The sequence below is a fragment of the Notolepis coatsorum genome (assembly GCF_963971535.1).
Source record: "Notolepis coatsorum genome assembly, contig: SCAFFOLD_152, whole genome shotgun sequence".
Taxonomy (NCBI): Eukaryota; Metazoa; Chordata; class Actinopteri; order Aulopiformes; family Paralepididae; genus Notolepis; species Notolepis coatsorum.
Window position 1 is genome coordinate 420528 of NW_028169776.1, and position 14050 is coordinate 434577.

A 14050-nucleotide genomic window follows, 5' to 3' on the forward strand; every position below is an offset into this window, starting at 1 on the left:
AGTATTCCCCCATACTTCAACACAATAACTGATATAAGGTGAGATGAGTGAGCAGTAGAGTGTTCTCATTGCCTCATACTCTAACACATCCTTTACTTTATTCATAACAAAAATACTCTTGGACATCTTTTTTTTAACGTGTGCTATGTGCGATTTCCATGTTAATTTATCATCCATAATCACACCAAGAAAACGAAATTCATTAACTCTCTATATCAACTCCATCTATGGTCAGTACTATATTTTCATCTAGTTTTCGATTGCCAAAAATCATAAATTTAGTTTTTTTCAGATTCAGTGATAGCTTATTTACATCAAACCATTTCTTTAGCTTTGTCATTTCATACACAATATATTCAGCTAGTTCCTTTCAATTATTTCCAGAACAAAAAAAATTTGTATCATCAGCAAACAAGACAAACTGTAATAGTTTTGAAACATCACAAATATCATTAATATATAAAAGAAAGAGTTTGGGCCCCAAAACCGAACCTTGCGGTACCCCACATTCAATCTTCATGAGCTCAGATTTAACATCTGCCAACTGCACATCAAGGCAGATTGTTTTTTTATCGCTTCATTTCCGTTTGATAGCATTTTGAAAATCACTAGTTTTCGCGGAAAAAACGACCCATTCTATGATAATCGCCTTTTACTAGAATATTCCAGAACGTTGTCATTTGTCGGCCTATTTATGAATCGTTTTCAAATAAACGCTAGATGATCGATAGTATATGTGTGCGCACGCACGAGCTCGTGCCGCGCGCTGATAATCGCTGCTCTTATTTCCTGATGGCTTTTACAGTCAAAACAGCTATATCACATATAGGGGAAACGCTTATATATCCGTGAAAACGAGTCCGATTATCCTAAGACTGATAACATAGATTCCTTACCTGAGGTCAGATGGTATCCAAATGGATTATTCCAATTCCTGATCACCATTCGAAAAAATTGATAATTGTATTGATCCACCGTGTGTACAGTAGAACACATATTCCCCGCGGCTCAGAGGCTCCAGAATGAACTCTGGTAACCCCGGCTGCATGAGTGAGACGTAAAATGTGGAGTCAGAAATCCTTTCTCCCATTCACTTTCATTGAGTCCAATCCAAAAGGGTGATTTACCATCTGGGAGACGATAGGGGGCGCTTTTTTCACATCTGAGAGCCTGGGGTGACTGGATATCCAACGGTAGGCTTGCTTGATGCAATATGATTTCAGATCGCTAATAAAAAAAAAAAAAAAAAAAAAAAACGAATTTTCTCGGGCGTGGGCATTCAACCCGCGGGGGGTAAACCCGAGAAATCTCGGGCGTGGCATCCAAAGTGTTAAGGAAACAAATCCTCATTACATACTGTACACTGATTGAGTTGTGGAATACCCATGTACCTGTATACCTGTGCACAGTCGTCACAGAGGTGCTATGTTAACACTTTGATCGCCATGCTTAAATTCATAATTTACCATCCTCCGCCAGCCCTATTTAATATGGAGAAGTTCCCCTTCTTTGCAGGGCTATAACTTTTTAAATTGTATTGCTAAATTGACATTACTATGGCCCATTCAACGTCCTATATCTATTGTTCAGGGTGTAGCAACGTTATACTTTTTCATTCACATATTCATACTAAAATACGGTCTAAAGTATAAGTATGTTTTTATCGTTTTCTGCAGCTTTCTCCAGAACGTGATTTATAGCCCCAAATGCATTATATTGATGATCAAATACAGTTTGATAGCAATCTGCGCGAGATAACAAATTTCAAATGGACGTGCTTCTAGAAGTTACTACTTATGATCTGATGTTGACCGGATGGGGGGGGGGGGGGGTCGTTTATAATTCCGTGGCCAACGTTATATGATTCATCTAGTGTGGGTGATATGATCATTAGAGCAGTTAGTATCGAACACGTTAAAAAATAACGTTGAATCTTACCGTAGCTTCCTCATAGCGTTGGGCGATGAGCGTGGAACAGAAATGTTCCTATTATGGGATGTAGAAATATGCGATCCATTTCCAGGTTGTATAATAGTATATACGTCCAAATCATGTTGTTTATCGAGTTATTTGCAACCGATCGATGTCCAGTGTATCAAGATGGAGTCCCGCTAACGATAGCGAGTGCCCGGACGAAATATGGGCGAGCACCACTTCCGGCGCATCACTTCCTGTTTGGGCGATCCGCCGATCGGCCACCAGATGGCGCTCTTGAACCGTTGGAGAGTTGAGAGGGGCTCAACAGTAGATCTCAGGTCTCCGGGGGAGAAATATGATTTCGATCACAGATTTTTGAAATATTGATATCAAAGACGTGGTACGGCGTCTTTGGCAGAATGAGCATGGCGGGGAAAGATGTCCTACGGCGTTTTTGGCGATTAAAGTGTTAATCTAGAGGCCCTACCTAAACTAGTCTTTGTATGGATTGCCATTAACACTTTCAGAGCCGGCCGTGTTTTCCTTTTTACCCCTCTGAATGCCCATCAACCACTTGAATGTTAGCGTTAATATCGCCTAATCTATGTTTTAAATTATGTGTCTAATCTGCCCGTCGCTTATCAATGACTCATTTTCCAGTCAACATTGTCGAAGCGGATTGTTTTTTTATCGGTTCATTTCCGTTTTATAGCATTTTGAAAAGCCCTCGTTTTCAAGGAAAATAAAAATAAAAACGCCCTGTACTGGAATATTCTAGAACGTTGTCATTTTTCGGCCTATTTATGAATCGTTTTCAAATAAACGCTAGATTATCGATAGTATATGTGTGCGTATGCACGCTGGTGCCGCGAGCTGAAAATCGATTCTCTTAGTTCCTGATCGCTCGCACAGCCAAACAGCCATATCACACATAGGGGAAAAGCTTATATCTCCGTGAAAACAGGTCTGATTATCCTAAGACTGGTAAAATAGATTCATTACCTGAGATCAGATGGTATCCAAAAAGATTATTCCAATTCCTGATCGCCATTCCAAAAATCGATCCTTTTATTGATCCAATGCTACGTACTGTAAAGACATTACACGCTGTTCTGATGGTCCACAATGATTCCGAGCGGCTCGGGGTACATGCATGAGAAGTAAAATGTGGATTCCGGATTTTTTTTCCTCATCCATTTTCATTGAGTCCATTCCAAAAGGGTGCATTACCATCTGGGAGACGATAGGGGGGGCTTTTTTCACATCCGAGCGCCTGGTGGGGCGGGCTGGTTTCCCAACGGTAGACTCGGTTGATGAAATATGAATTCAGATCGCTAATATAAAAAAAATGCACGCTAATTGTCGTGGTGGGCATTCAGGGGGCGGACTGCTAACATGTGTTATGTCGTCCGTGGCATCCAAAGTGTTAATATACATTTCTATCACAAAAGTGACTGGAGTCTGTTGCTCTTCTTTTCCCTGACTGTATGCAAAACCTTGATTTATTGTACTATAAGGCTGAAAGTAAATATATGTGTAATAACAATATGTACATTGACAATATGTTTAAATAAACAAGGCAGACCGCATGACTTCTGTTTGGAAAATACTGTATTTATTTAGTAAGTAGTTGTGTAATACATGGCACAATCAATCAATCAATTTGCATGTATGTTGAGAAAAAGGGTACATTGGGCATTTAATCATCTGAATTGATTAACCTTGTTTCATATATATTTTCGATATAGCAGACATTACACATCTGCATTGTTGAACCTTGTTTCCATATCTTTACATTTGTAACACAAAACACAATACAGGACAGGTTGTGCTAAATCGGTATAGAATGTGACGAACAAATACAGTGATTCTCAGAATGAGGGATAAAGCCCCACACACACACACACACACACACAGTTAAAACCCCATACTGAGAGTAGCACAGAGTATCACAAGCAGCACATTTAAAATTACACACTCTTGAATGAATTAATTAATGTTGGCACAAAAGTCACTTGATTGAACCGATGTTTGTCTGGTGTCTAACCACAAGACCCACAAGACCCGGTTCACATCAGAGTAGATCTGAATTCATGTAGTTCATTTAACTATTTACAAAACTCATGAATTATTTACAAAAACATCCAAGGCCACCCAGCTAGGGCTTAGCATCCACCATTGTTGCCCGCCACTCCTGGACACTCTTCCCGCCAACAACAGCGCAGTAGGACACGCCTGCGATGCGCCTCTTAGGCTGACCACACTTGCTGCACGTGTACTCCTTGTGTTGACGACGGGGGGGCTTCACCCCCACCACCAGGCCTGCTGCAGTCGCCGCCGCTGCGGCCTTCCTCTTTCTGTAGGCCGTGGACCGGGAGAGAGGTGGTGGAGGGCCGGTGTAGGAGGGGCCTGCCTCTTGGTCCGGAGGAGGGCGGGGCAGGATGGGCACTGGAGCGGGCACTACTGGCTGGGTGGCATGGCGTGCGTGGTCCTCGGGCACGAGGAAGGTGAAGGGCTGTCCTTTTCCAACCTGCTGGAAGGACACTCTGCTTCTGCTGTGCAGAGAACCTGTAACACAAAGACACAAGCACAAACATGCGTTAGCATTCATCTCCTCATAATGCAGACAATCAACATTATGTACATTTGACCACGTGAATATTATACACCACAGCATATATAATATTTATCTCACCACTGTGAAATAGTCCTCTGATTCAGCTCGTAGAGCTGTATACTGGTTTGGGCTACCAGTCTCGGGCTGGCCAGCACTGCGTCATGGATAGCCACGTAGTCCGCGAGGATGAGGGCCCACCGGCTCGTCCCCCGGACTGCGTGGCTGCTGGGTGGATGCTGCATAGCTGGATGCAAATGGCCTCCACCAGGCGACTGGTGCCAGGCCAACTTGCAGGGCTCGAGTTCACCCCGAGAAAGCAACTAAAATACGAGGGGGTGAGACACAGGAGAGATTCAATTATGAACAGGATGTGTGCTGCTTCATAAGTGGGGACATTGACAGTTTCAAGGTGTGAACAAAGGCAGTGAAAGGAGCTAAACGACAGTAAGTACTCAGACAAGCCCAGACCCCCCCACTGCTGGTTTGAAAGACAATGGAGGAAGTCGTGCTGCTTTGACACCAGAATTTCCCCAAGGGGATTAATAAAGGATCATCTTATCTTAACACAGGTTAAATGAAAATAGTGGTAACTACCGTTGGGAGACTGTCCTTGCCAGGACAGATGGTGCTTTTCCCCTTCGTCGCTTTAAAGCGCCCCTGAGGAATCCTCTCCTGGAAACGCTCTGGGTAGGTGACACGTTGTTTGTCGTAGTTCGACATGCGATGAAAGAGAACAATGAGCCGATCAGACTCGCGGCTGGCCGTCTGGGCCGTCCATCTCCCCCTGAGAGAGAGAGAGAGAGAGAGAGAGAGAGACAGAATATTAGACATGCTATACAAAATTGTCATATCATTATCCAAGTACACACCAAGTACGTGATTGTCTTATTATTCTTTTGCCTTACCTCTGAGTCAGAGGAGGACAGCTGGACAGCGCGGCATTGGGGGGCCTCAGGAGAGGTGTCGGGGGTGGGTAGCCCAGACTTGGGTGCGTCAGCTGGATCACCTGGTGGAGGAGGGCTGGTAGAGGGGCCGGGTTCTAGGTCCTGAAGGTGGGGCAGGATGGGTGCTGAAGCCTGGCGTGCATGGTCCTCCGGCACGGGGAAGGCGAAGGCCTGTCCTTGTCCAGCCTGCTCGAAGGACAGCACCATGGGCGGAGGGAGAGGCTGGGCAGAGGTGCTCGGAGCAGGCATGATGACCCCCACTCCCTGCTCCATTTTAGTAAGGGTTGGGTGAAAGTGAAACACTCTTACAGTATATTAACTTGTCAACCTACCTTGGGCAGCAACAAGCGTTGGAACATGAAGATCTGCAACGTGAACAATCCATAGGTCAAGACTCCACCTCAAAACTTGCAGCGGCGTCTCCCTCCACTGACATAGAGGTGTTCGACTCTTTAGACGGGTTCCTAAAGGCCAAGAACATCAATTATGCGCACTGTCCCATTTTTTCTGGCCCAGAGGAGGACAGCAACATTCAGACCGGGGATCAGAACCCGAGGCCACAGATGACACCTTCATGTGAAACTGAGTCTGAGTCTGAGCCTGAACATGATGGGGAGCTAAGTACCTCTGAAACTGAACAGTTCTGATTACTCAACATCTTCACCAAAATATGACTATTTAACGCTCAGAAAAGCTTCCGAAGAGCTCCCTCCAAGTCCGATTGTAAGGATGAAGAAGGCGAGGACACGTCAGACGTATCGCAGAGTCATCCGTTACCCAAGTCTGACTCCACACATCAAAGTATTCTTTTCAGCAACTCCAGCAGCTTTCGCCTGCTTATTTCTTTGTAGATCAGGAACAAGCCAAACCCAAAGGCAGCGGTCACGCTCACAGCCAGTCCTTCATCAAAAGTACATTCAACGGTTATAAATGAGACCCCTGGTCTTAGCTAACAGGCTCTCTATCGGATGGATTTTTCCCCTTGCAAGAGGGTCCTCTCACTCCGCTTCTGCAGTGCAGAGAACCTGTAACACAAAGACGCAAGCACAAACATGTGTTAGCATTCATCTCCTCATAATGCAGACAATCACATTATGTACATTTGACCATGTGAATATTATACACCACAGCATATATAATATTTATCTCACCACTGTGAAATAGTCCTCTGATTCAGCTCGTAGAGCTGTATACTGGTTTGGGCTACCAGTCTCGGGCTGGCCAGCACTGCGTCACGGATAGCCACGTAGTCCACGAGGATGAGGGCCCCCCGGACTGCGTGGCTGCTGGGTGGTAGGGCTGGGCGATATTATATAAATATCGGGTACAGTTCATTAACGATACACTTTTTAAACGTATCGTGGATATCGTGATGTTTTGCCCTCGCGTTAGAGGCCGCCGCGGCTGAGATGAGACTTACAAGCGCAGTGCTAAATGCTTTCCTCTCTCTCTCTCGCAGAAAAAAAAGTCAGTCACACACACACTTGCCCAAATGACGTCATCTACACGCACATACACGCACGCAAGCGCACACACCTAGCCAGAGACAGAGAAGCGGTGGTTCGGTTTGATTGATTGATTGATTGAAAACTTTATTAACAGATTGCAGAATGGGTACAATACAGTACAGAACGTGAATATTGGCCAAAACATTTTGAAATACATATAGTGCAAGATGAGATTTGTTGATTGAAGGCACAAGTCAAAGAAGCATAGTGGGTCTAATTATGATGCGTATGCCTGTCTATAAGCAGTTTGTTATTAAAATGACAAAAAAAAGTATTAAAATGACAAAAAAAAGTATTTGAAATGTATTTTATTTGATACATGTACACCCGTAGTCAGGAGACATAAAAACTCTTTAGTAGGAACGGCAGGGGTCCCATCTGCCTCTTCTACCCAGGAAGTGTGATATCATTTGGGTAGACTACGGCCATCACTCGTCTGTAGACCTGTACGAACTGGAGGAGAGGGGGGTTAGGGTTATTACCTGATTTTTCTTTTTGCAGACTATAAATACACACTAGCACCGTCCACCACTGTACTAATAAGAATATATTGACTCATGGCACTAAAAGTGCTCTGGATAAACATGTCTTCCTCTCACCTCCGGGTAGTCGTGCAGCCTCCCCCTGATAAGGTGTTCATCAATGAGAGGATTCCAAGCACATAAGAAGATGATACGCTGCCTGGATACTGGATTGCCCAGGTCTGTCATCATCTTCTCAATATGCAGAAAGTTAGCGGTTTGACGTGCTCTGTGGAATTGAATTTTTGGGAAGAAAGCACATATCTGAGCAAATCTGGCGAGGAACACTATCAAGATCAACAGTTAATAGAATTTAAATTGTGGCAACTTACTAGATGGACAAACATTGATAACATTCAGGAACACTTTCCTGGTGTATCCTGGCCAAAGCTACTACAAAATCTGTGGACAGTTCCCACGTTAGTTCCCACGTTAGCCACAATATTAAAATATCTGTGCAACAAATTCACCTGGACGGAACAACCACTAACACAGATAATAATAACAAATCTGAGAAAGTGGGTGAGTGGATTTTGTGTGATTAATAAAGACTTGTATAATTAACACACTCTGGGCAGGTGGGAAACCATCATAGAATACAGTTCAACATGGGTAGGAAAAATAATGGGAAGAGGGGAAAAGGGTCCAACACGGGTCAGGAAGTAACTACTCCAGCAGAACTGATCCTCAAAAAACACCCAGACTGTAAAAAGTACATTCTAAAATGCATGAAAAAATGGCACAAAAGAACGACAACGGTGCAACAATGGCCAGTCGAGGGGACTTTTGATATTGCCTGCTGTGCCGAGGTGGAATCTGTCATCAAATACCACAAATCTGCTAACATGAGTGAAAAAAGGATAGGCAAAAGATACAGAGAAAGAGAAACTCTCGGCTGGATCACAGCCCTGGAAGAAAACACAGCTGGGATAAGATTGGCATTGGGGGACATCAAAGCATTGCTTATGCATGTAGCTGGTAAACACATTACAGAAGACATATTTACAGACGCTGGCATCCTACGAGTAGTCTCAGGACACACAGCTGACGACATAGGATTTGGAGGACACAGAACCACAATCTGGGAACAAGTTCGGACTCATTTTCCGGAAAGAATGGATCCAACCAAACTACAGGGTAGGGCTGGGCGATATGACGATATTATATAAATATCGGGTACAGTTCATTAACGATACACTTTTTAAACGTATCGTGGATATCGTGATGTTTTGCCCTCGCGTTAGAGGCCGCCGCGGCTGAGATGAGACTTACAAGCGCAGTGCTAAATGCTTTCCTCTCTCTCTCTCGCAGAAAAAAAAGTCAGTCACACACACACTTGCCCAAATGACGTCATCTACACGCACATACACGCACGCAAGCGCACACACCTAGCCAGAGACAGAGAAGCGGTGGTTCGGTTTGATTGATTGATTGATTGATTGAAAACTTTATTAACAGATTGCAGAATGGGTACAATACAGTACAGAACGTGAATATTGGCCAAAACATTTTGAAATACATATAGTGCAAGATGAGATTTGTTGATTGAAGGCACAAGTCAAAGAAGCATAGTGGGTCTAATTATGATGCGTATGCCTGTCTATAAGCAGTTTGTTATTAAAATGACAAAAAAAAGTATTAAAATGACAAAAAAAAGTATTTGAAATGTATTTTATTTGATACATGTACACCCGTAGTCAGGAGACATAAAAACTCTTTAGTAGGAACGGCAGGGGTCCCATCTGCCTCTTCTACCCAGGAAGTGTGATATCATTTGGGTAGACTACGGCCATCACTCGTCTGTAGACCTGTACGAACTGGAGGAGAGGGGGGTTAGGGTTATTACCTGATTTTTCTTTTTGCAGACTATAAATACACACTAGCACCGTCCACCACTGTACTAATAAGAATATATTGACTCATGGCACTAAAAGTGCTCTGGATAAACATGTCTTCCTCTCACCTCCGGGTAGTCGTGCAGCCTCCCCCTGATAAGGTGTTCATCAATGAGAGGATTCCAAGCACATAAGAAGATGATACGCTGCCTGGATACTGGATTGCCCAGGTCTGTCATCATCTTCTCAATATGCAGAAAGTTAGCGGTTTGACGTGCTCTGTGGAATTGAATTTTTGGGAAGAAAGCACATATCTGAGCAAATCTGGCGAGGAACACTATCAAGATCAACAGTTAATAGAATTTAAATTGTGGCAACTTACTAGATGGACAAACATTGATAACATTCAGGAACACTTTCCTGGTGTATCCTGGCCAAAGCTACTACAAAATCTGTGGACAGTTCCCACGTTAGTTCCCACGTTAGCCACAATATTAAAATATCTGTGCAACAAATTCACCTGGACGGAACAACCACTAACACAGATAATAATAACAAATCTGAGAAAGTGGGTGAGTGGATTTTGTGTGATTAATAAAGACTTGTATAATTAACACACTCTGGGCAGGTGGGAAACCATCATAGAATACAGTTCAACATGGGTAGGAAAAATAATGGGAAGAGGGGAAAAGGGTCCAACACGGGTCAGGAAGTAACTACTCCAGCAGAACTGATCCTCAAAAAACACCCAGACTGTAAAAAGTACATTCTAAAATGCATGAAAAAATGGCACAAAAGAACGACAACGGTGCAACAATGGCCAGTCGAGGGGACTTTTGATATTGCCTGCTGTGCCGAGGTGGAATCTGTCATCAAATACCACAAATCTGCTAACATGAGTGAAAAAAGGATAGGCAAAAGATACAGAGAAAGAGAAACTCTCGGCTGGATCACAGCCCTGGAAGAAAACACAGCTGGGATAAGATTGGCATTGGGGGACATCAAAGCATTGCTTATGCATGTAGCTGGTAAACACATTACAGAAGACATATTTACAGACGCTGGCATCCTACGAGTAGTCTCAGGACACACAGCTGACGACATAGGATTTGGAGGACACAGAACCACAATCTGGGAACAAGTTCGGACTCATTTTCCGGAAAGAATGGATCCAACCAAACTACAGGGTAGGGCTGGGCGATATGACGATATTATATAAATATCGGGTACAGTTCATTAACGATACACTTTTTAAACGTATCGTGGATATCGTGATGTTTTGCCCTCGCGTTAGAGGCCGCCGCGGCTGAGATGAGACTTACAAGCGCAGTGCTAAATGCTTTCCTCTCTCTCTCTCGCAGAAAAAAAAGTCAGTCACACACACACTTGCCCAAATGACGTCATCTACATGCACATACACGCACGCAAGCGCACACACCTAGCCAGAGACAGAGAAGCGGTGGTTCGGTTTGATTGATTGATTGATTGATTGAAAACTTTATTAACAGATTGCAGAATGGGTACAATACAGTACAGAACGTGAATATTGGCCAAAACATTTTGAAATACATATAGTGCAAGATGAGATTTGTTGATTGAAGGCACAAGTCAAAGAAGCATAGTGGGTCTAATTATGATGCGTATGCCTGTCTATAAGCAGTTTGTTATTAAAATGACAAAAAAAAGTATTAAAATGACAAAAAAAAGTATTTGAAATGTATTTTATTTGATACATGTACACCCGTAGTCAGGAGACATAAAAACTCTTTAGTAGGAACGGCAGGGGTCCCATCTGCCTCTTCTACCCAGGAAGTGTGATATCATTTGGGTAGACTACGGCCATCACTCGTCTGTAGACCTGTACGAACTGGAGGAGAGGGGGGTTAGGGTTATTACCTGATTTTTCTTTTTGCAGACTATAAATACACACTAGCACCGTCCACCACTGTACTAATAAGAATATATTGACTCATGGCACTAAAAGTGCTCTGGATAAACATGTCTTCCTCTCACCTCCGGGTAGTCGTGCAGCCTCCCCCTGATAAGGTGTTCATCAATGAGAGGATTCCAAGCACATAAGAAGATGATACGCTGCCTGGATACTGGATTGCCCAGGTCTGTCATCATCTTCTCAATATGCAGAAAGTTAGCGGTTTGACGTGCTCTGTGGAATTGAATTTTTGGGAAGAAAGCACATATCTGAGCAAATCTGGCGAGGAACACTATCAAGATCAACAGTTAATAGAATTTAAATTGTGGCAACTTACTAGATGGACAAACATTGATAACATTCAGGAACACTTTCCTGGTGTATCCTGGCCAAAGCTACTACAAAATCTGTGGACAGTTCCCACGTTAGTTCCCACGTTAGCCACAATATTAAAATATCTGTGCAACAAATTCACCTGGACGGAACAACCACTAACACAGATAATAATAACAAATCTGAGAAAGTGGGTGAGTGGATTTTGTGTGATTAATAAAGACTTGTATAATTAACACACTCTGGGCAGGTGGGAAACCATCATAGAATACAGTTCAACATGGGTAGGAAAAATAATGGGAAGAGGGGAAAAGGGTCCAACACGGGTCAGGAAGTAACTACTCCAGCAGAACTGATCCTCAAAAAACACCCAGACTGTAAAAAGTACATTCTAAAATGCATGAAAAAATGGCACAAAAGAACGACAACGGTGCAACAATGGCCAGTCGAGGGGACTTTTGATATTGCCTGCTGTGCCGAGGTGGAATCTGTCATCAAATACCACAAATCTGCTAACATGAGTGAAAAAAGGATAGGCAAAAGATACAGAGAAAGAGAAACTCTCGGCTGGATCACAGCCCTGGAAGAAAACACAGCTGGGATAAGATTGGCATTGGGGGACATCAAAGCATTGCTTATGCATGTAGCTGGTAAACACATTACAGAAGACATATTTACAGACGCTGGCATCCTACGAGTAGTCTCAGGACACACAGCTGACGACATAGGATTTGGAGGACACAGAACCACAATCTGGGAACAAGTTCGGACTCATTTTCCGGAAAGAATGGATCCAACCAAACTACAGGGTAGGGCTGGGCGATATGACGATATTATATAAATATCGGGTACAGTTCATTAACGATACACTTTTTAAACGTATCGTGGATATCGTGATGTTTTGCCCTCGCGTTAGAGGCCGCCGCGGCTGAGATGAGACTTACAAGCGCAGTGCTAAATGCTTTCCTCTCTCTCTCTCGCAGAAAAAAAAGTCAGTCACACACACACTTGCCCAAATGACGTCATCTACACGCACATACACGCACGCAAGCGCACACACCTAGCCAGAGACAGAGAAGCGGTGGTTCGGTTTGATTGATTGATTGATTGATTGAAAACTTTATTAACAGATTGCAGAATGGGTACAATACAGTACAGAACGTGAATATTGGCCAAAACATTTTGAAATACATATAGTGCAAGATGAGATTTGTTGATTGAAGGCACAAGTCAAAGAAGCATAGTGGGTCTAATTATGATGCGTATGCCTGTCTATAAGCAGTTTGTTATTAAAATGACAAAAAAAAGTATTAAAATGACAAAAAAAAGTATTTGAAATGTATTTTATTTGATACATGTACACCCGTAGTCAGGAGACATAAAAACTCTTTAGTAGGAACGGCAGGGGTCCCATCTGCCTCTTCTACCCAGGAAGTGTGATATCATTTGGGTAGACTACGGCCATCACTCGTCTGTAGACCTGTACGAACTGGAGGAGAGGGGGGTTAGGGTTATTACCTGATTTTTCTTTTTGCAGACTATAAATACACACTAGCACCGTCCACCACTGTACTAATAAGAATATATTGACTCATGGCACTAAAAGTGCTCTGGATAAACATGTCTTCCTCTCACCTCCGGGTAGTCGTGCAGCCTCCCCCTGATAAGGTGTTCATCAATGAGAGGATTCCAAGCACATAAGAAGATGATACGCTGCCTGGATACTGGATTGCCCAGGTCTGTCATCATCTTCTCAATATGCAGAAAGTTAGCGGTTTGACGTGCTCTGTGGAATTGAATTTTTGGGAAGAAAGCACATATCTGAGCAAATCTGGCGAGGAACACTATCAAGATCAACAGTTAATAGAATTTAAATTGTGGCAACTTACTAGATGGACAAACATTGATAACATTCAGGAACACTTTCCTGGTGTATCCTGGCCAAAGCTACTACAAAATCTGTGGACAGTTCCCACGTTAGTTCCCACGTTAGCCACAATATTAAAATATCTGTGCAACAAATTCACCTGGACGGAACAACCACTAACACAGATAATAATAACAAATCTGAGAAAGTGGGTGAGTGGATTTTGTGTGATTAATAAAGACTTGTATAATTAACACACTCTGGGCAGGTGGGAAACCATCATAGAATACAGTTCAACATGGGTAGGAAAAATAATGGGAAGAGGGGAAAAGGGTCCAACACGGGTCAGGAAGTAACTACTCCAGCAGAACTGATCCTCAAAAAACACCCAGACTGTAAAAAGTACATTCTAAAATGCATGAAAAAATGGCACAAAAGAACGACAACGGTGCAACAATGGCCAGTCGAGGGGACTTTTGATATTGCCTGCTGTGACGAGGTGGAATCTGTCATCAAATACCACAAATCTGCTAACATGAGTGAAAAAAGGATAGGCAAAAGATACAGAGAAAGAGAAA